This window comes from Erithacus rubecula, assembly GCF_903797595.1.
Source record: "Erithacus rubecula genome assembly, chromosome: 3".
NCBI lineage: Eukaryota > Metazoa > Chordata > Aves > Passeriformes > Muscicapidae > Erithacus > Erithacus rubecula.
In genome coordinates, this window is record NC_136689.1 from 21,720,624 (window position 1) to 21,743,538 (window position 22,915).

At 38.7% G+C, this 22,915-nt stretch overlaps 1 protein-coding gene and 1 pseudogene across 4 annotated transcripts in view; both read left to right on the forward strand.

Moving 5' to 3' along the window:
* The window catches only part of CDK14 (cyclin dependent kinase 14), a 337,412-nt gene that overhangs the window by 39,249 nt on the left and 275,248 nt on the right, over positions 1-22,915 (forward strand). The window lies entirely within an intron of this gene.
* LOC306800082 (pre-mRNA-processing factor 6 pseudogene) lies at positions 19,758-21,842 on the forward strand (annotated as a pseudogene). The gene has a single exon. The product of its transcript is annotated as a pre-mRNA-processing factor 6 pseudogene (transcript).

Sequence of the window (22,915 nt, forward strand, 5' to 3'; positions counted from 1 at the left end):
GCTATTCCTTGAATCTTATTTTTCTAATATGTTGAAATGTAGGAAACAATGGGGAAGGGCAAAACCATTTTTCACTTTCATTTTATGGTGTTTCTGCTGCCTAAATGCTGTCACTATTGCTTTATGGTGTACCTTGCTTCTACATTTGCATCCAAATTGAGCTAGACCCTTCTGAAATAGGGCAATTAAAAAAAATTAATACTTACTTTCTTCCCCCTGAGATTTAACTATGCCCATACAGCACCATCAAAGGAATGGCTATTATGGATTTTGACTGAAATGTCATGAAAGAAGAGTGGAAATGAGATGCTGGTTTTGGTTTTGTGACTTCTGATGAACGATAAAGTTTCAGAGTCTTGTGTATCAATGTTTTCCAATTAAGAGTATTTAAATCTTGAGAGGCTCTTGCTACAGCTCTGATTTTCTTGTCCCAGTACTTCCAATTCCCCCTTAAGACTTTGTTTTTCACCACCCTTAGGTGAGGATAGCTTATTATCCTCACCTGAATAAAGGAGTGTCAAACATCTTCAGAGTCTGTGTGACTATAAGTAACTGAAAATCAAATTGTTAGGCATTTGTCTTTCAGTTTCTTGTTTCTCATGTCCTCCTTTCCTTCCAGTACTTTCCTGAGTGGTAACAGATGCTGTTTGATTTCTGTCATGTTTTCCATGTTTTGTCTCACTTGTTTTGAATTTCTATACAAATTTTAAAATTCTGCTTTATTTTCTCTTTACATTTTAAGTGTTATATCCCAGGCTTCAAGCTTTGCAATGGAGTATTAAAATATCTTGTCAGTTTAATATAGTCTACATTTGGTCAATAAGGTTCCTGTCAGGATTTCCAAACAGAGAGTGAGGGGTACCTTGCCCTTGTCTTTGACTGCATGAAAAAAACCCCATTCTTACTCTGCTTTTGTTGTATCTTTGTTGCCATTAGAATGGCAAATTTGTTTGGTTTTTCAGATTTTAATGGCAGTGGAAATTCTTTCTGCCCACTTTTCATCCATGATTCATTTAATGCTATTTTTTTACCTCATTATATTCATATATTTAGTTTGTTTTGTATACATATTTTTATTTATTGCATAATAAGAATATACTTTTTATTTGAGAACTTGATCTTTATTGGAGTCATAAAGACCAAATGTTTATGTTAGTAGCAAAATTGCTAGAATGGGTCATTGTGTTGCAGTATCCTTTAGGTTGTGGAAGATTTTGGTAAACAAGAAGGATTTCAGAGACCACTAGTAAAGAACGAAATATTACTGGAACTGAAAAAATCTGTGGCAAGCTATGTTGCATTGGGATGGATATGGAAGGATAACTGTTCAAAATAGTAATAAATATGCAAATTTTTGAAGTTGAAAATCAAAAGAACCATAACGTAAAGACTTCAGCTGACAGAATTCTTATCTGCTTAGACAATCTGGATGAATAACAGTATTTTCCCAAATTATTTGGTTTAGAAGTGCCAGTGCAGCATTCACCCAAGTTAATGGGCAATTGCATGGTGGATCTATTTCCTGGACTGCCAAGTCTCTCTCTGACTCCAACGTGATGCCTTGCAATAGGAAAATGGATTATGGGAATGCCATATACAGTTGTAGCACAAAGCCTAGTTCAGATAAGAAATACAGCCCATGGAAGTATGAATTGGAGAAAAAAAATGTGGGTAGAACACAACCTCATTCTTTCTTAATAGAAATAGGTTTTGAGTGAAAACTAGAAAGGCTTTAATGTTCTTGATTATTTTCTAGTGAGCTTCTTTCTCATAAGAGCGGAATAATTTAGAAAAGCTGGTGCAATGAGTTTTCATTAAAAAAGGATTTGGCTGGGATTGTTTTATTTTGTGTGTGTTTGTGTTTGGGGGTGGAGGGAGGTTGACTGAGTTTGTCTCTGGTGTGGCTTCTTTTCTCAATCACCAAGGAAGAGTAGTGGAGTTTCAGAGTCAATTTTTTAATGATACTGTGGAGCATTAGCTATTTTTAAAAAGTTAAAAAATCAGTTGAGATGAACAGTTGTCAGAAATAGTTTCAATTTAGGCAGTTCTTCCCTGAGAATGTCTTGCTTTCAAGAAGTTTAAGGATGAATGTAGATGCTTTATAACCAGTGGAAGAAACAGAAAGTCTTGCAAGTCTCTAAAGCTGTAAACTATTCCCAGTGCATCCAACTTCACAGTAATATAGTGGGCAGAAATTTATGCTTGATCTCAGCTGGTTGTCTGCGCCCTGGAGCATGAAGACTGAGGTTCTTGCAATTTTTAGTCTAGTTACAGAGGCTATTAATCATTATGTTCAATCCCTTCTTGGATACTGCCAAGCTCTTTGTTCAATATGTTCTGAGCTATTGAACCTCACAGGTCAATTACACAGTGTTTATAAAACTAATTCTAGATTTTGGCCAGCAATGAAAGCATAACCCTTGGTGGGACCAGCTATTGCTTTTAAGTCAACTGTTGTTTTCTCTGTTACATAGGTGGCAAAAAAGCAGCAAACTGATAAAATATTCAGATTTCATAGAGAGGGAAAGGCAGCTAAGTGCAGACAAGCTGTGGAAATTTCTGTAACCTTGTCTTTGTTTCTGTTCAGGTTTCTCAATGGTAATTTTGGGGTTAGTGCTAATCTTAACAGTCTGTTGACCTCCTGTGTCTCAATGGGCAGTTTGCTCCAGTGGATGGATGTCTGCTACCATTGCAGTGCTGGGATTTTATTCCCTCCATCTGGAGTAGAGTGATGTTCAGCATGTTTAGGTAGTGTGAAATTTCATTCTTCACTCCCCAACAAGTGAGGCATCTGCCCAGATAGAGATCTATGACATTATTCTCCTGGGGTTTTTTCTTTCTTTATTTTTCTTCAAATCATTGACAATTTCATTAGTCTGATTCTGGTGATGTACTTTAAAATCAAAAAGAAAAACAAACAAACAACCCAAAAAACCCCCTCCAACTGCCCTCTCCCGCCAAAAAAAAAAAAACCCTCAAAAACCCAACCAACCAAAAAACCCAAAAAAACCCAACAAAAAACCCCACCAAAACAAAACAAAAAAAACCCACCAAAAAGCAAAAAAAAATCCCCCCAAAACAAACAAACAAACAAAAAAACCCCACCAAAACCCCAAACCAAACCCCCACAAAACCAAAAACTCCAATCCAAAACAAAATGTCAAAATATACAATGAAAACTACTGGACCCGAGTATTTTGTTATATATTCTGTAAATGACAGGAAGCTATAGTTACTGTTAGGATAGCTGTCAGTTTGTAAAAGGTTATCAGCTTCCCAGACAGTTCTGTGGACTTGGGAGGAGACCATCTGGAGGAGAAACGGAGCATGTCCAATGGTTGCAGAAGAGAATCATCACCAGTATCATACTCAATTAATGCAAATGTTCAGCTGCTGAATTGCTGCATAAAAAGCTGACACAACAACACCTTGATTTTTCCTTGGGGAAAATTTTAATAAAGCATCACCCTGTCCTGGGAATGAAAATTACCTATCATTAGGAGCATAGGCCAAAAGTTATATAGTTTTTTTTCCTCTAGGAAGTGTAGTAGCTGGCTGCTTTGTGTGCTAGGAAAACTTTCTCAGTTGTATAACATGCATGGTGAGTTGAATAGGCTGGGAATTTTCCTTCCAAAATTAAAGGTGCTTCATTTAGGACATATTTTTCCAGCTTGAACAGGCAAATATTGCATTTCTTCTTTTGAAATGGTGAGTGTTGAGCATCTCTGAATCAGTGCTTCCACATGTGGGAAGGGATCTTCCCTTTCTCCTGCATTCATTTCCCCTGACTGGCCTCTGTGGTGAGGCTGTTTGGGAGCTGGCCAGTTTCTGTTCATTGTGTAGGAAAGATACCAGACTCACAAAGACTTTCATTTGTAGATGCTGAAACCTTTTACAAAGCAAAATAAAAAGTTGTGTATCATTTTTTAACTAAACCGAGATTATGAGAGCTGCTTTGTGATTTTCTAAGCAAGACAAATGTATACATTAAAGTAACTAAGAAATAATGTGGGGATTTTTTCCTGTTAGATTCCAAATCTCATTTGGAAATCTTTCAAGTATGAGTAGATGAATTGGACTGAGTAGTCCAGTTAGCATCACCATCTTACTCAAAACTGTGCCCTTTCAGCTTCCAGTGAGTTACTAGAAGCACCTTACTGCAGGGATGGTCTTTGCAGCAAGAGAAAGAATTCTGTGAATTTGTATGACAATTCAGGTCAAGAGGGACCTGAGGAAATCTTTTGTACAACACCCCCTCAAAGCTATGAAATTAGACCAGCTTACTGAGAGATTTTTCCAGTTGATCTTGAAAGCCTACAATGTTGGAGACTGCACAACCTCTCTGGATAACTTGTTCCAATCCTTGGCTGTCAACAAGGTTGAAAACTTTTCCTTGACCTCTCTTTCATAAACTAGTATATGCTTGTTGTTTCTTTTCCTCCCACTATACATTATCAAAAAGGGCCCATATATCTTCATAACCTCCTTGTAGATACTGGGTATGGGGGAGCTGCTATTAGATTCTCTTGAAAATGTGTCTTCCAGGCTAAGCAAATCTTGGACCATCCCCTTCACAGGTCAGGTCATCTATCCCCCAGCCTTGGGTGCTCTCGTGGTTTGAACTCAGGGGTTTGTCAGTACAGTGCCTGGTACTGAAGGGCCCCAAATTGACCTCAGGAATGTAGGTGTAGTCTGATGAATGCTGAGCAGAGGTGTGGGTCACTTCCCTGGCTCCTGTTCCAGCTACTGACCCCCACTGCTGCTGTGGGCATGGGGCTCCTGTGGAGCTTCACTCTGCCACCCTCCTCAGGGTTGTGTCTGCAGATCTGGGCCACTCACTCATCCACAGTGTTGGAAGGAAGGAACAGTGTTTGGGACATCTTTACTCCCAGATGCTGAACATCTGTATGTCCTTGTTGAACTTCAGGAAGTTTCCATCAGGATATTTCTCTAGCCTTTGTGGGTCTTTCTGGAGAGCAGCCCTGGATACCAACATCCCAACCCACCAGCTGTGTTATTTGTTGTTTTGTTATTCAAGCAAGATGTAGCCCTGCTAAATCCATGCCATCTCTTTCAGTCACCACCCATTTTTGTGCCTGGAAATGTGCTCCAAGAGGATTTGCTCCATGATTTTTCCAAGGACCTAAGTGAGGGTGATTAGTTTGTAGTTCCTTGATTGTCCTTTTGGTCTTTTTCTGAAGAAGGGTACAATCTTTGGTCATCAGGGACCTTTCATGATCTCCATTTCTAAGGGGTTTTGTGTCACCCAGAAGCTGCTTCAGGAAAATGCCAGTACTTAGTTTTCTGCTTTGCAAGCCTGAATTCTTTCTTCAGGCTGGCCAGAAATTCTTGAAGGAGAAAAAAATATCCTTTCACTATTTCTTCTAGAAGTTAAAATATTTTTAGTTTCTTTCAGGTGTGACTCTTTTCTCCCTGATGCTCTCTGCTCCCTCTAGAAAATGAACTTTACATTTATTATGGTGTTTTCAAGTACAATGAAGGCATTTCCACATTTGTAACACAGTTGATAATCTGCTTATGCATCTAACCACATTATTGCCTAGGAACTTCAGAAACTGTTTTGCTGCATACCTCAGTCTTTTTTCTATAGCCAGAGTTTGTCAGAGGCACAGTGGTTGCCATGAACTGTTTTGATAAGGATGCCAAGTGCTAATACAGGGTCACAGTACTGAGTAAAAATTTCGAAGTTCAATGTTTGACAGCATTCCCTCTTCTTGTCCTTGGTGGAGAGGTTGACTAAGATTCTGGGAAAAATGGTGCTGACTTTATTTTTAATGCAGAGAAGCTGTTACGTAAATGCCAAGTTTCAAAGGTCTGTGTGCCTTTGAAAAGAATTGTGTGTGCTGGGTTTTTTCTTTGCTGTCTGATCTCTCTAGCATCACCTGGATCTTCAGCACCAGTAGCTGGTGTTCTGACAGAGATTATTGCAAAATATGAATCAGAGCCCTTAATGTTATGTTTGTCTAAAAGAGCAACCTAGATAACATCTGTGTCTGCCCAGCTGTTTTCTTGACTCCAAGCATTACTCATTTGGCTGAACACTTGCTTCACTGACCCTGTTGCTCTTAGTAGACTCTGGGGCAGGATTCTGGAATGCCTGAGCAAATATTTTTGGAGATTTTAATCTCTGTTTTGACTAATATGAGCAGTGGCCTTCAGGTATTCCACAAAAGGCTCTTTGAGTATTGCACAAAGACGGAAAGGTTGGCGTTTTAGGTTGGGTCTGTGCAAGACACAGATTTATCATTACACAAACCATTCCCATCTCTGCTTTGCCTGGGGAGGGTAACTCTTATCCCCATTTGCTTGTGACTCAGCTGCATTGATGATGCAGGTGAGACTCGTGGTGGTGGAGCAGAGGAGTAGCCCTGCTGATGGAGGTGTGGGCTGCCTCCATGCATGCTGCTCCCCAAGCCCCCCTGGGGGCTTCAGGCTCAGAACCACCTCTTCATGCCCCTGATATGGGGCACTAATAGTTATGTATGTATGGAATAAAATAAAAATAAGAAACCTAGAATTTGTTATAAATAGCTGGGAATACATTGTGCTACTTCAGATTTATTAGCATGCAAGGTGGTGTGGTGGGACTTCAGCAATAGTGTGGTCACTATTCAGAGAAGCAGGTGTGTACCCATAAAAAATGATACTTGCCAGTGCAGGCTGTTAAATATGTGTGCAGTGATATCTTTATGTAGCCCTATTTTGTGGTGTGTACATATTCTGCATCCTTCCCTGTATGTGCAATGCAGAGATGTACATAGAGGGCCTTATATACAGATAGTAAGCAATATATATTAGATAATCTATGTAGATATATATAGGGATATATATATATAATGTATATATATATGTAAAATGTGTATATATATGTATTTTATATGTATATAATGTGTTATATACATTATATTCATAACTTCTTTTCCTGTGCTTGCTTAGAGAATAAGTAAATAATTGTAGGCCATTCAGTGAGACTGATTTCCACTGGGATAAATGTATTATAGGAATGCAACTGGAAATTAGGTGATTAAGTAAGTTTTATACTGAGCATTCTTAAAATGCTGCCTGCTGTGTGACTGATGCAAAAATGAAAGTTGTTTCATAATAATATATCATACAAAGACTATTTCAAGAAAGGTCTGTGGAACAAATTGGGGAAATTTAGAAGAAAATGATCTTTTTTTTCTATTGCATAAAGAACTTCTGGGTTGCATATTTAGACAAACATTTTGCCTTGTGGATGGTATCTTATTTGCCAAAATTTATTTCACAAATGGCTGACTTTTTTAAAGGCTATGTGTCAGTAAAAAGTATGTTTTTCTTCCTCAGGTCTCTGTTATATGATAGAAACTATAAAAGTGTTTAGAATGCCTTTTGTTGAAGGGTTTGCAGTGTGTCATACTCAGCTTTAACTACCAGGGAATAGTTTAAAGTGTAATTTTGATGTGTGAATGTGGAAAACCTCTGGCCTTTTATATGAGCAATTTCTTTGTTGCTTGTGTTTTGTGGCCACAGTGACTTTCTGGTTTATTTTCATGCAGGTTAAAACCTCTTTGACATCCACAGCAAGGCTCTTCTCCTTGATGAATCCACTTAAAACAAACCTCTTAAAGCTTCAGAATATAGTAAATCAAATTGTTCATTGAAGAATGACTCTTAAATATATTCATGAAGGATAGAAGCTTAATGTTCATTATTTTCCCATTGTCTTATTCAGAAAAATAATGGAAAAGCAGGTGTCCATATTTTCTGACCTAAAGGTGAAATTTCCTTATGTGATAGGGTTCTGTTGCAGCTACTATTTTTTTTTCCCAGCAGTCTGCATGCCTTAAACTAAGGCTGGTTTTTGTCTAAAGGCTGATAATGTCACCTTTATGTGAGTTAGGCTGTTTTGAAGTCTTTTAAGTCTTGCAGATAAAGAGGGTTCATACATATGGTGCTGAGCTTTGATTTCTCTCATACAACACTGCAGCATCTTTCTTCAAGTGAAACAATGAAATTGGCATTGGGTGTGTTTTAGGATAAAGCCTTTTTATTCCTGCTTTACTTTAAACCTCAAAGTCTTAGCTTCAGAGGTGTTCAGAACCTGATTGCATCCATCTATCAGTCCTCTCCTGGCCAAAATCGTTGCCTTCCTTTTTAAAATTAATTTATTTTTAAAATTTATTTTTGGCGTTTTTACCTTCACTGTTTTTGTCCCTTGAGCTTTCCTTTAGTAAACATCTGCTGAAATTGCTTCAAGCCCTTTTCATCTATCCTGGTTTTTTTTTGCTAGTTTTAGTGCCATCCATTTCCCTGTGTTAGACTAGTGCTGACTGCTCTTGTCCTATGCTAGTCCATTTAAATAAATAAGTGTTCCAAGTTTGTTGTGTTTTTCCTATGGCAAGTCTCAATAACCTGCTTTAGAGCAGGGGGCTGGGTAAGTGACTTGAATCAGATTTGGGAGGTATCAGTTGTTCCAGAGCTTGTGCACAGGAGCAGCCCCATGCACTGGATGCAGCCATCTGAGTGGGTGGGATGCAAGCAGAGGATTTTGGCTGCTCCAGCTGTGCTGTGGGAAGCAGCTGGAGTGCTGCTGGGAGCAGCTGGCAGCTCTGAGCAGGGATAGAGGGGCTCACAGCCACAGCACTGTGAGCACTCCTCTGGCTGCAGTGCCTACAGAAGTATTTCTATACTTCCATTACCAACTGATCATGAAAAACTGAGATAGTATTTTAACTGTGAACTCTGATATGATGAATAAACTATACAAACTGTAGCTTATTTTGGGACTGCAGAGAAATCAGAGGAACAGTAGAAGATTTTCTCTGTATTTTTAATGGCATCAAAACATGCTGAGGAAAAGTATTTTATGTATGTCCTTACCCAACTAAACTGATTTAGCATTATGCAAATAGATAGGATGGTAGAAAAGCATTTTAAAGACGAATAAAGAAAGATCTAAATTTTACATTTTTAAAATGTTATGACAACCTTTAAAGCACTATGGTTCAGAATAGTTTTGACTGGAAAAAAAAATTGAAATTTAATTGGGTGGGGTAAGAAACACTCTTATACTGAAGTTTCAAGCTAGACTGCTGACCTCTTGAATGTTGAATCAGTTTTTGACAGTAATAGTTATTTCTGCAGAATTAAAATTTTCAACAGTTTTGTGGCTTTTTTTTTTTTTTTTTTTTTCCATAACTAGTTCATTCAGAAACTGGAAGCTAGATAGTAGCTGAAAATCAGGATGCTTTGTTCTCATCTTCAGTGCATCAGTGAATATGAGCCTGGAGCAATGACATGTACCAGTTCTTCAAAAAAATAACAATGAGGAGCTTTTCTGATTTCTAATAACTGCAGACAATAATGTACTTGTTAAAAGATAAAATCTATTTTTGTGGTTTTTCCTCTCTACTATTTAAAATGGTTTTATTTACTCAAACATCTTAAATCATGGTATCAATCCATCTTAGTTCCAGTTTCCTTCTAAATTATGCTTAAGACAAATTATATGGAAATAATTTCTATGTACTAGACTTCAATTGCTTGGTTTTTAATAGTAAAACATAAATTGAAAATATGAATACACACATAGTGCTGAAGCTCATCATTGCATATTTCTTGCTTTAAAGAAATGGCAAACTTAATACAACACTTCCAGTTAGTCAGAGCCAACTTTTTTATTACCAACTGATACTATATAGCCATTTAAGGACAATCCTTTAGCACAAACTTACTACAAGTTCTAAAATTAGTTTTTCTGCTTGATTAAAAGGGGTGATTATAGTTTGTTTTCTATGGAAATAAGAAGGACAAACTTCTGTATCTGCCAGTGGCTTTTATTCTTGAAGGTAAAAATTCCAACATAGAGATTATGGGTTTAAATCTTAAATCTAACAGTGAATAAAGGTCTAGTTGAGGACTCACAGCTCATCAAAGAAGATAACAGCTGATGAGTTCTGGGAACAGGTCACCAGATTTGCATTTGGAGGTAATTTTCTTTTTATAGCACGAAGTAAAGAAAACAGTTTTAATTATATTAATGCAATGCTGCCATTTCTAAAAAAAACCCAAAACATGTACTTATTGCAATAAATGCTTTCCTATGACTTTTTGCTTCTTATGTAAGCTTCTTATGTCTGACCTGTGTTTCTGTTTGTGTAAAAACAAGAAACCCTACATGAATAAAAGCAATTTTAAAAAGGAAAACACAGCCCTCTCCTCCCTAAGAACTGAGTCTACCATGCAGGTTATATAAAATGTACACTGATAAGTAAAGTCATGACTTTTACACTTGTGAGGGAGGTGAAACAAAGCCTGGAGTCATGTGCATTGACTTTCCTATTTGTCTTCTGAAACCTCATTACACTTTGCAAATTTATTGCCTGTATTAATGCTGATCCACTAATGCTAATTCTTGGGAGCTCAATGAAATGCATTTCTTCTGATTTCTGACTGTCATTAGTAACCATGAAAATATTATTTCTACCTGGATTTGTCAGCACCTTTCTTTGGAGCCTTTTTCCTGCAGTTGCTACTCATGAAGGCTAAGCTGAATTTTTGGTGACTTAAGATCAGGTAATATTCATGTTCTGCTGAAAATTTTGGGAGAAAGAGCAGTGTTAGTTCTGAGAGCAGATAGAAAAAGGCTTTTTTAATAACATGTTTAACATGCAGTATGATACAGGAATAAAGATTGAAATGTTTTAAATTTGATTGAGTGTTGGATGTAGGTTTATAATGGTTAACCTTAGCAGGCTGGACTTTAGAACTGCCTACTCAAAAAATGCTTCAGAAGCATTTTGGTGTCACACATGCAAAATGTGCTCAAGCACATTTCTGGAGCAATCAGTGGTTGGGTCAGTGAGCACAGGGGATGACAAGGAGTGTAGGGTGGTGAGGAGCCTCTGCTGGTGTGTCTGATCTGCACATGTCAGTGTGTCTGAGTCTGGAGGTATGCCTAGTTAGGGATACTTGAGTAGGGATCCAGGAAGCTCATAGACTGAGTTAAATTTAAGAAGCTGCTTCCTATAGTTTTGTTTTATATCACAGCTATGAAATTTTTCTGGTACAAATTTTTAAAAATCCACTATATGAGATGTGTTTTTAAAATGCCTACAAGGAGCCAAGACATTATGGAGATGAGGCACTGCTGACTGACCTTGCACTATGTGCAATGTCCACTCATTTCCATAATGGCATTACTTTTCCCATTAAGCTGAGTGAATTACAGTACATTTTGTTTGAAATGTTTGCTCTAGTTGTGGCATGAATGAATTCTATGGCTTTTAAAATATTGCTGGTGTTCTGTAGTCATAGCTGCTTTGCAGTCAGTTGCAGTTCAGCACTTACTAAGAAACATGATTTCTTTTTTAGAGGGAATGTTATGATAGAAGCATATCTTAATAGATTGCAGTGAGTGAAGGCAATGTTTTTGGAAGGGAGATGGTAGTAAAGATGACATGTTTATTGTATAGTGCACAATGTCTCAGACCTAATTTTACTTCATGTCTTTAATACTAATTGCTGATGCTGGTGTTAAGCCAAAGTAATAGTTTAATAGCAGACCTTAAAACCCTGAGGTTATTCCACTGAGTGTAAGACATGAAGGTGACATCGAAGGAAATCTTCTCATTGGAATTTGACAACCTGATAGCAAGCAGTGTAAAATTTGTATAAAAGGCCAGGACTAAATGAATGCATTAGAATTCACATTACTTTTAACCTCAGTACCAACCTGTATTCAAATACAGTTTCTTCTGGCAGAGGAAGTTCTATGTTGCTTTTAGCAAGTTATTAAACATCTGAGCCTTAATTTTCCATCTGACAGAGAAGGAAATTAGTATTTTTCTCAGTGGATTTTGAAGATAGATTTCTTAGCACATCTTGAAGATATTCAAATGTTAGGGTATTAGGGAGGATGGCCTTGAAAATACAAAGATGAAGTCAGACAAAAGCTATTCAGTATTGCTTGCATTCCTTTGCTCCCATAGCACAAAGAAGTTTTATCCTTTCTAATGTGTTTTTTGGATTCATGTGGTTTTTTTAGCCTTTTGGTCAAAAACAATGAAATGAGCCTTTGCCAAGATTAAAGTTTGGCACCTTCTTGTGAAAAAGTACTTTATTTCCAATTTTCTACCTTCTCCCTAGCTGTAGTTGTTTACTTTAAAAACAAAGGGAGCAGTCATAATTTTTATCATATTAATATGTCAGTTGGACTTATGCCAAACTTACATTAATGTGTGGGTTAGTTCAGAAAGGATTTACATAAATGGTAATGTATGCCAGTTATATGTAATGTGTGATTCAGGGAATGCATGTAGGACTTCAGACAGAAATTCTGAATTGTTTATTTTGAGGGTTTTTTTGTTTTTGGTTTTTTTGGGTTTTTTTTTGTTTGTTTGTTTGTTTGTTTTGTTTTTGTTTTTTTTTTTCCCCACGCTATGTGTTTGTTAATGGCTCTGTTTCATTTATCTTCATGGATTGGCCTTTGCTAAAGGAAGACCAGGTTTGTGGGTTTTTAACTTTATGTTTATATAATAAATTGGTTTTCAAAATTTTGTCTGGTTTTTACTTGCACTTTTAGAAATCTCCTGGTAGGTATTTTGTTCTTTTACTAATGTGCAGGTTTCCTAGTGCATTGTATGGAAATGGGTTCATACCTTCATACCTTTAATTGGTATTCGTTTTTATTACTTCAGATTTTGGTTTAAAGAACATCTGTTTGATAAGGGCAGGCTTAATGTTGTTTATATTACCTGGGTTTGAAATGAAAAGCAGCAATTAAAAAATGTAAATGAATATTTCTCAAAAGTGACCTCAGGGGTGCACTTGATCTGTGTTGTTTGCTACTGTTTATACCATATTATGCAGTTTATTATTCCATGATAGCTTGCCCCCTGCCCTCTCAAAAGTTGAGCTCTAGGGGGATGCAGTTGGCAGAGCCAGAAGAGAGGCTGAAATATTAATTTATCACAGGCAAATCCCAAGTCCAAACCCTTGAAGTTTGAGATCATATAAAACACACCAACTTGGAAACTTGTATTTCCCAGGCTGGTACATGCTCTCACTTATTGAACTCCCCCTGTCTTGTGAAAGAGCATTTCTTACTTCTTCATCTCCATTGAAATGGCTTGGGAAGTGGCAGTGCTGTGGCCTGGCATTATCCTTGGAACGATGTGTCATTTGTTTAGTGATAAGATATCTGCTACTAGCAGGGAAAACAAGGATAAGAAAAGGATAGTGTTAACTATTCCAGTATAGGACAAGAATTTATTTCAGATCACTGTAAATATTGCTGTCAACCTTTGCTGGTAATCATATTAATAAACAGTCCTCAGTGAACCAACATGATTAAGCTGTAATTTTAAAGATAGATTTGAATTGCTTGACCTCTACTTGGCAGCTGTGTTTTAAAAATACATGGTCAGTAAGAAGGCCTATCAAAACATTGAGTCATTTAATTTCAGTTGTTTGAAGCAGAAACACTTCAGTCTAAAAGTGAATATAAACTTTTGAGGATGAGATGGAGGGCACCCTTGTTGAAAAAAATTCCAAAATTTGCTTTCTCTCCATGTTCTTGAAGGAGTACAGGTGCATCCCAGAGTCCATGTTGAGGCAGACAGAACTGTTCTCCTGACTTGACTGCATGTTCATTCTGCAAGCCACACTGTTTGCAGCATCCTGATTTTCAGGAAAGTTAAGGAGGTGTAGGAATGGTTGGTAATGTTAGAAATTACACATCCTCATTTTCTCAAACACTTAAACTTTGAAATGTGCTAGACTTTATTCCCATGATTTTTCTTCTGATTTTGTTATTGTATCCAGCTTTTTCTGAAATTAGCATGCCAAAACCACTCCTAATTAATGAATATTGAAGGCTTATTAAAGCATAACTGAAATTTTCTAGGATTTCCTATTGTAAAAGCACATTGCAGTTCCTTAAAGGACCTGTGCTAACCTACCTGTGCATGTGCTAAAGCACAAAAAGGAACTTCAATTGGAAAGGGACAGAGGCAGAGTGCTCCTGGACTTACTCCTTCAGGATCCAGGCAATAACCTGAGATGCCTGGAGACTGTGAGGGCAAGGATACTGTTTTTCCCCTGAATACATTCAGTGCTTCTAATATATGAAACAGAGAATATGAAATATCCTCCATGGAAAAAGAGCCTAATGAGGAATTTGGAGGATTCAGGAAGATATTGGGAAAGCACATTGGTGTGATGGGTATGCATGGAGGGTGGAAGCATAACAGGGGGTATGGAGGGCTAGGAGCAAAGGCAGTATCAGAAACAGGTTTTAGGGAGATGGGCAAGAGTCTGGGGCTGTGGGAGAAGATGAACTCTAATATTTGGAGGTTCCTTTAGGAAATTCAGATCTCCCTGTGGAGTCCTCAGTCCCCCTGTTCTGTTTCAGCAAATAAGAGTGAAATGCACTGATATACAGAACTTACACACAGCTAGGTTTGGGATGGAAGCTGTTTACTTCTCTGTTATAATTTACCTTTAGTTTTGTAGACAGTTTCTTGCATTTTTTAATGGGGTTTCAGTGTTGCCATTCCTGACTAATTAATTGTGAGTCTTATAAACTTTGTTCTGAAAGGTTTAGAATTTTTGTTTATGTGATAATCTTCTTAGCATTTCATAGTAAGTGAGAGATAAAACCTGTGTGTGTATTGAAGACCTACATAATGTTTAATCAGGGGTGTTGAGCAATATACAAATTTTTATTTTTATTTGACCAAGCAGGACAACATGACCCAAGGGGCCTCAACACATGAATTGGCCCTGTGCTGCTGGTACTAACCTTCAGAGAAATTGGGAAAGGTGGTGTCCCCCTTCCAGACTTGTGAAAATTGTGATAAAACCAATTAGCCATCTGTGCATGTATTGTAATTGGTGGTTTGTGCTGTCATGGGTGGTTAAAGAACAACCAGCCTTTTGTATGTTTATCTCTCAGCATACTGGTTGCACAGAGGTTAATGAGACTCCCCAGGAATATAAACACCCCTGGTATAAGTGTACAGTATGAGTTGTGTATTTTTATTGAAACATTTCAAATAGAAACTGTTTATTTTGGAAGTGTCAGATCTGTGTTTGGCATATGAAATTCAAAGGCAGCCATAACACATTTTAAAGCATCTTTTGTTGGGTTTTTTATACCATTGTGGCTTCAGTGGAATCTTTGTTTGAATTCTTCTTGTCTGAATTTTTATTGCCATAGTGATTGTTTCTGCTAGTACTGTCTTTTTACATTTTAAATTATTTCCACAATGTTTTCTGAGAACAGACAGATATTTTATTAGACATGTAAGCCCTCAATATTATAAGTTCTAAAAGCATTTAAGGATTTTTTCAGTCATTTTAAAAAAAAATTTGTCAGACAGCAGCCATGATTTTATGCTGCTCTCCCACTTCTGTTGGGAATCATACCTCAAAAGATATGTTCTTCAGCATTTACATTTCTGAGGCCTTCAAACCTTTCCTCAGTTAAACTTTAGGTTGCAGTTTGTCCTTGAAACACTCTAGGGGAATCATAATATATATAATGATGCTTCTCCTGCCTTAGACTTCTTTTTCCACTTACCATACATAATTAAATGCGATATTGGTTTTTATGGTAAAACTTTTGTTTAGCTCCTGATGCTGTAAGGGATTTTTTTTTAACAAGAAAAATGCTTCTCTGTCTACTAAGAGTCTAGTAGAGTGAAGACCTGTTTTAATGACTAAGCTGCTAGGGCAATGCTAATTTTATTTTTAAGTATCAATTAAGAAGACATCTTACTGTTTGGAAGAACAGCAGAATAATTGAGCATTGGTGACCCTGCTTCTTACAAGAAGTTTCTAAAAGAGTACGTTCACTGCTACATAGTTTAGTTCATGAACTGTATGGCTCACATTGTCTCATTTTTTGAGAATTTATTGTTTGGGGTTTTTTTAGGAAAAAGGTAAGAGTGCATGATATCATTTTAACTGTGTGTAGATAGTCATGGGGCATCTTAGATTGTGAGAATTATTGCTTTAAGGGAATTTGACTTTGTTTTATGGTACAGTAAGAATATTTTCATTGTAATCTTCTGCTAAATCAGTCACAAATTAAATACAGTACCAGGTTTGTTTCTTTTCTCCCCAGAAGATTTTACAAGTGGGTTTAGTGTTTCCATGAATGGAAGAGAGAGCTGGTGAACACCACAGGGAAAGTTGCTCATGATCCTGTTTGAAAGGTCATGATAGCCAGTCCAAGAGACTGTAAGAAAGCAAACATCATCCAGACCTTTGGAATGGGCAGCAGGGAAATACCATCCAGTCAGCCTTACCTCAGTCCCTGAAAGGTGATGAGCCTCTCAATTTGGAGCCCATCACCATCCAAATTTCTCTCACTCTTTGGAAGCACACACTTCCCACACCTCAATATTACAGAGAGCTCTCATGTAAAACAAAATGAAATGTTTTGTAGAGTTTTGAAACATTATGCTGTAAATCCTGTACTGGTGATTTAAATGGAAGAAAATGTCCATTCACAGCTTCAACCTGTCAGTTCTGTGGAATCATTTCCCTTGTTTGTCATAGACCTTAATTTTTCCATTTCCTCATGTAATAGGATTCTTCAACTTGATACAAGAGAGATAGATATAACCTAGATAAATTAATCAATATCTTCTCCCATATCATTTAACCAAAAGAAGTTTCATTTGAATTTGTATGTTAGACTGAAACAGCATTTTTCCTTTAAAATTTTCTTTCAAGAAATTAATGAAAATCTGAAACAAGGTAAGGAAAATTCTTTCCCCCCCTCTGAAACTGGTAATTTGCTCCTTTTAAAATTATTAAAACTTTGGAGGCATCTTGATTTTTTTTTATAGGCCACATGGTCTTGAATAAATCTCTTGATGTAAAAATCCATCCCAGCCCACTGTAGCCACTGTGCTCCATCACATGAAATTCCATGTTCTTCTGCTTAATAAGGTCATAGGACAATAGGGAATCTATTTTAGACCATACTGTAATGGGTTCAGCTCGAGAGGTGTGGAAAGAGATGGTCTGGGAAAGGAAAGAACCACTTAGGTGAAATACTCTGTGAGGATGGGTGCTCTGTGAACATTTAAGCTGCGGGAGCTGTGCCACCACCAACTATATTTTAATAATATGTGGAAGAAGCTTTTTTCTCTGGTCCTTTCTGTAGTTTTTTATCTTCAGCAGCTCACTACTCCCTAGATGCTTTCTATTTCTCACCTAAGAAGTCCTGGGAAAATAGATAAGCTGCTCAACATGCTTTAAAGCTTTATCAGCTTCTGGACTGAAGTGCCCTTCAGTGAGAATGCCCAGGTGAATGCAACCCTCTTGTCTGAATTACTGAGATAAAAAGGGACAAGAAAAGCAGTTTGCAGGGGGGTAGTGACCCAGACAGTAAAGGGTTTTATAGGTCAAAACCAACCCTTTGTATTTAACCACAGAGCAGATGAATATTAGTGCAATGCCTGCACTTCTGGTGCTTGCTTCCTGTGGGTGCTTGACTCAGCATTGCATCACTTTGAGATTTGACATGCCTTTTAGCTGATCATCATTCTATGCAAATTTAATTAGTAAAGAACAAAAGTGTGGGTGACTGCTGTAAAACCTTGTCCATTAGCTAGTGCAGCCTTCTAGACAAATAGAGCTGGAAGGAGGGGAGATGATTCTCACAGCTGCTCCTCATATTTTATCATGAGAACCAAAAATATTCTTAAATCAAGAGTTACTTGAGTGTTTCTACTTGTTAATCTCATGTCATGCCCCCATCTAACCCAGTGTTTTGCTAACATCAGATTTTCCAGTCATTGTGATTTGTGTGATGGTTATACATCTGTCACATGTGCTGTGTATGCCATGCAGAACTGATAAAATATCCATTTTTGAGACTTAGAAGGGAATAGCAACTAACCTTCCAGGCAGGAGAGAAAGACATGGAAGAGGGATGAAAAATTGATGTATTATAAAAAAGTTATTTAGTTGAACTGCCTAAAGTTGCCCAGGGATTTTGCAATATAGATTATTTGGATGATAAAATGATAATGGTATTTCATGCTGATATGTATAAACCAATGCATATACTGCAGCTATACATATGTAATGGTGAGTCTAAAGAAATTACATAGTTCTGGATAAGAATTGTAGGATAATGAAACAAATAGGAGAAGAAAAGAGAACAAAACTGTAGCTGTCATGAAGCTATTGCAGGAATATTGTTTTTATAAATATATTAAATATTAAGCCTCATAAAACAGAAGTGACACATCCATGTCCTTCCTGTGCTGGTATCCCAGAGCTGGTGCTGTGTTCCCGGTGGGGTCTCTCTCAGCAGAGCAGAGCAGAGGGACAAACCCTCCCTGCCCTGCTGCCCACGCTGCTCTTGGTGCAGCCCAGGGCACGTTTGGCTCTCTGGGCTGGGAGTGCCCATGGCTGGGTCATGTCCAGCCTCCCATCCACCAGCACCCCCAGGCCCTTCTGGGCAGGGCTGCTCCACATCCATCCATCCCCCATGTGTGGGTCTGGGGGTTACCCCAGCCCAGGTGCAGCACCTTGCTCTTGGTCTCCTTAAACTACATGAGATTCCCATGGGCCTCTTCTCCAGCTTGCCCAGGTCCCTCTGGATGGCATTGTGTCCTTCAGGTGTGTCAGCTGCACCACTCAGCTTGGTGTCATCAGCAAATGTGCTGAGGGTACACTTGATCCCTTCATCTATGTCATTAGTGAAGATATTAAACAACACTGGTCCCAATATGGACCCAAACCCAAAGCATTTCATGTGAGTATCTCAAAGTGAAAATGAAGGGAGGTTGAACTCCAGTGCTTTCAAAGAAGATGAGAATTTTGATGTATGACATATTTAAACTTAAGAAGGAGATGAAGGTGAACTCACTCATTTTGTGTTAAGTTTTAATTCATTTCTAGAAAGCTTTTTTGTCCTAGCTAAAATACTGTGGATGACTTTGAAATAGGATATCTCTGAGCTTTGTCCCTCTATGAGATCAGCTGTAGCAATATATGTAGTTCAAAAATGAAACATTTTCAGGGATTCATCCCTGGGATTTATACTAGTAGATATTTAAAGCTATTGTTAATTCTTTATAATTGTCTATAAATCTATAAGGAAAAACTTTATGAAGTCTGTCTCCTAGTATCCATAATTGACATTTGTGTCACATAAATATTACTGTCCTTTCCTTATTAGTGTTTTTTCTTTTTTTAATTAATTGGTTTTTGATTGCAAACATGAGTATTGACAGCGCTCTGGTTGTCTCGGGTTACATTGGCGGGTGTAACCAAACCATGTATTCTACTCCCATCTACATTTTTCCTGATGAGCTCTTAAGTGGGTTGTTTGAAGTAGCTGCCCAGAGCACACCCCGCCCTCAGGCTGCCAGCTGAGTGTTTGGTAAGGGGAAGAGGCAAACCCTTGGTAGCAAAGTAGTGTTTTTTTTTTGGTCTCAAAAATTGATTCATTCAACTACACCCAACCTAAAGGGGTCTTCTCTGCCAATGGGCCATAATGGCTCAACAGCCCCACTGGGCAGCTGTAAGGACCTAGGCCCTCAAGGACTCCCCAAAATATCCTATGACTTACAGGATTGCATCATTCCATTTTGAAAGTCCCCTCTTTGGGGGAGGTGCTGGGCATTCCTGCCTGGATCTGACCATGTAACTCTAGGGACTCTAGGGTGCTCTAGGGATTTGGGACACCACCACTATGAGAAGAACAGCTAATCCTGGGCTTGCCCATGGCCCTGAGCTATCTGCTGGGGCTGGGCTGCACAGCCACAGGTTTCACCACCCACTCTGACATCAGCCCTGCTTGTGGTGCCAGTGACCCTGTGGATGACCATCGTGCCCCACTGGGGAAGAGAACTGTGGGGGACCAGATGAAGCAGAACCAGAGAGCAGCTGATGAAGATGAGAACTTGAATGGCACCAATTATGAGGATTTCAATGGCTACACTGGGAGCCTGTTCTAAGTGGCCCCTGTGAAAAAGGTGGTGAGGAAACAGATGCTATTTATGTGGCTTTGGAAAAGAAGATGGATCAAGGCAAAAAAGAGAGAAGGGAACAAGAAGAAAAAGAGGAAATAGGAAAATACCATACGGGACAACCTAAAATTCAGCAGCAGTTCTCAGATTTGAAATGGAAGTTAGCAGAGATTACTGAGGAGGAGTGGCTGAGAATTCCATAGGGAATGCCAGGAACAAGCATCAGAGGAATCCTCTGTATGAGAAGCTGACTCCTATTCCTGACAGCTTCTAAGAAAGCATTTACAATCAGGGAAGAATTACACTTCCATGGACCCACACCAGACACAGTTTGGTGGATTGGATACTCCATATTCAGGGGGAATGACACCAGGCTTGATGACACCTGGCACAGTGAACTGGAAGAAGATTGGCCAAGCCAGAAGCACCTTGATGAGTATGAGGCTAAGCCAGGTGTCAGACTCTCTGGGTAGCCAGACTGTAGTGGACCCAAAAGGATGTTTGACAAACTTGAATTCCATGATTCCCACACATGGAGGAGATATTGATGATATCAAAATATCATCAAAATATATTGGTGATACTGTTTATTCCTGAAATCTGTCCAGGAGACCCATCCTCATCCACCAGCCTGGATAGCATCAGCCCAGCTGGAGGAGGTCACTTGCAAACTCCAGGTGGCTTGAAACCACATGATGAAAGGAACAGAGATGTGCCCTGAGACCGAGGATGTTTGGTTGGAAGTTGCTCAGCTTCAGCCTGGAGATACCACCAAGGCTGTTGTGCCCAGGCTGTCTGGCACCTTCCACAGTCTTTCTGGATTTATATCAGAGCAGCAGAGATGGAGATGGATATCTGTGCCAAGAAATGTTCTTAGGAAAGCCCTTGAGCATGTTCCAAACTTTGCATTTGTTAACAGCAGCCGTGGAGCTGGAGCAACCTGAGGATGCCAGGGTCATGCTGAGCCAGGCTGTGGAGTCCAGTCCAACCAGTGCTGAGCCATGACTGGTGCTGGCAAGTCTGGAGACATGTGAGAGTGCTCATAAAGTCCTTAACAAAACCCAGAGGAATATCCTGATGGATTTTCACTTCTGGATTACTGCTGCCAAACTGGAGGAAGCCAATGGAAACACTCAGATGGTGAAGAAAGTCACTGACAGAACCATCACATCTCAGGTCTTAAAGTGTGGAACTCAACAGGGAATACCAGATACAAGACGTTGAGCAATGTGATGAAGCTGGAAGTGCACCCATGTGCCAGGCAGTCATGTGAGCTGTAATTGGGATTGGGATGGAAGAAAAAGATCAAAAACAACCTGGATGGAAGATGCAGACATTTGTGTTACTCATAGTGCTCTGGAAAGTGCCTGAGCCATTTATGTCTATTCCTTGCAAGTTTTCCCAAGCAAGAAGAATGTGTGGCTGCAAGCAGCCTTCTTTGAAAAGAACCATGGAACCAGAGAATCCTTGGAGGCTCTTTTGCAGAGAGCTGTTTCTCACCATCCCAAAGCAGAACTGCTGTGGCTCACAGGAGCTGAATTTAAGTGATCAGTGCCAGCAGCCAGAGGCATCTTGGTTTCCCAGCCCAATCCCAACAGTGAGAATGTTTGGCTGGCTGCCATGAAGCTTGAATCAGAGAACAATGACTATGAAAGAGCAAGGAGGCAAAGGCTCACAGCAGTGCCCCCACAGCAAGAGTCTCTATGAAATCTGTGCAGTTAGAATGGGTGCTGGGGAACATTGCTGCACCCCAGGAGCTCTGTGAGGAAGCCTTGAAGCACTGTGAAGACTTCCTCAAACTGTGGATTATGAAAGGACAAACTGAGTAACAAAAAGAGCTGATAGAGAAAGCATGGGAGGCTTTGTAGTGCTATCTGTATATGGAGTCAGTCCCATAACCCAAAAATCCATTTTTATCTTCAAAGTTGCAAAACTAATTGTCACTATGTTGCATTGTATTTTGTTTCAGACAGTGACCTTTTAGGTAAAGTTCCACCATACCAGATATCACATCTGGTATAGTGCTAATATTGTTATTGCAAAGCAAGTTTAGCAGGATGTTGTACTTGGAATAACTTGTCTTGCATTCCATTTTGCAATACTACCACTGTTTCACTTGCTCTCTCAAGATAAAAATTATTTTCTTTGCATTCAATACATTTGTATCACTGCTGGATTGTTTGACTAAGGTCATGTCTTCTTGTACTCTATGTGTTCTAACTCAAACTAGACTCAAACTTCTCGATTTAAGGAAGGGGGGTCACATTTTATGGTCACCTGTGATAGCAAGGATCTGAACTGGGCTTGGACAGGTGTTCCATCCAGAACTCTGGACTCAACTTCTTAAGCTCTTGTTAAATAATTTCTTCATGAAATATTATCAGTGGCTTGTGAAGTGGCTGGCTAGACATCTAAATGACTCTCACAAGTGAGTACCCCTTCAAAAGTGTTCATTTTTTTCTTTGTATATTGAGTCTGCAGTTTGTCAAAATGGAAGGGTGTGTGTTGAGAAGCAGTGGCTCTCCTTAGCTGTGCATTTTCTTCTGTGAGGAGAAAATGGGCTCATATGGATGTATGAAGGTTCTGCTAATTACTGCATTTGGTTATTACCTCTTGTAGAAGAGGGAAGTGCTAGCTGCCTTTCTCCCTTGCTTCCTGTCTCCCCTCCTCTCAGATGACTCAGTGTAGACCAGTGGAAATGGGACATTACTTGCTTCATTTTATTAGTGTGTAGTATGACCACACAGAACAGAAGTATCTACTGGCATTATTTTACTATTCTATATTAATAAATGATGGTTTGCATTTTCAGTTAATTGACCATCAGAGCTGTGACATTGTGTGATTTCTCTGTTTTAAGTGTAGCAATTTAGTATTATATTGAAAAGCTCCAAAGATACCTCCTTATAGGT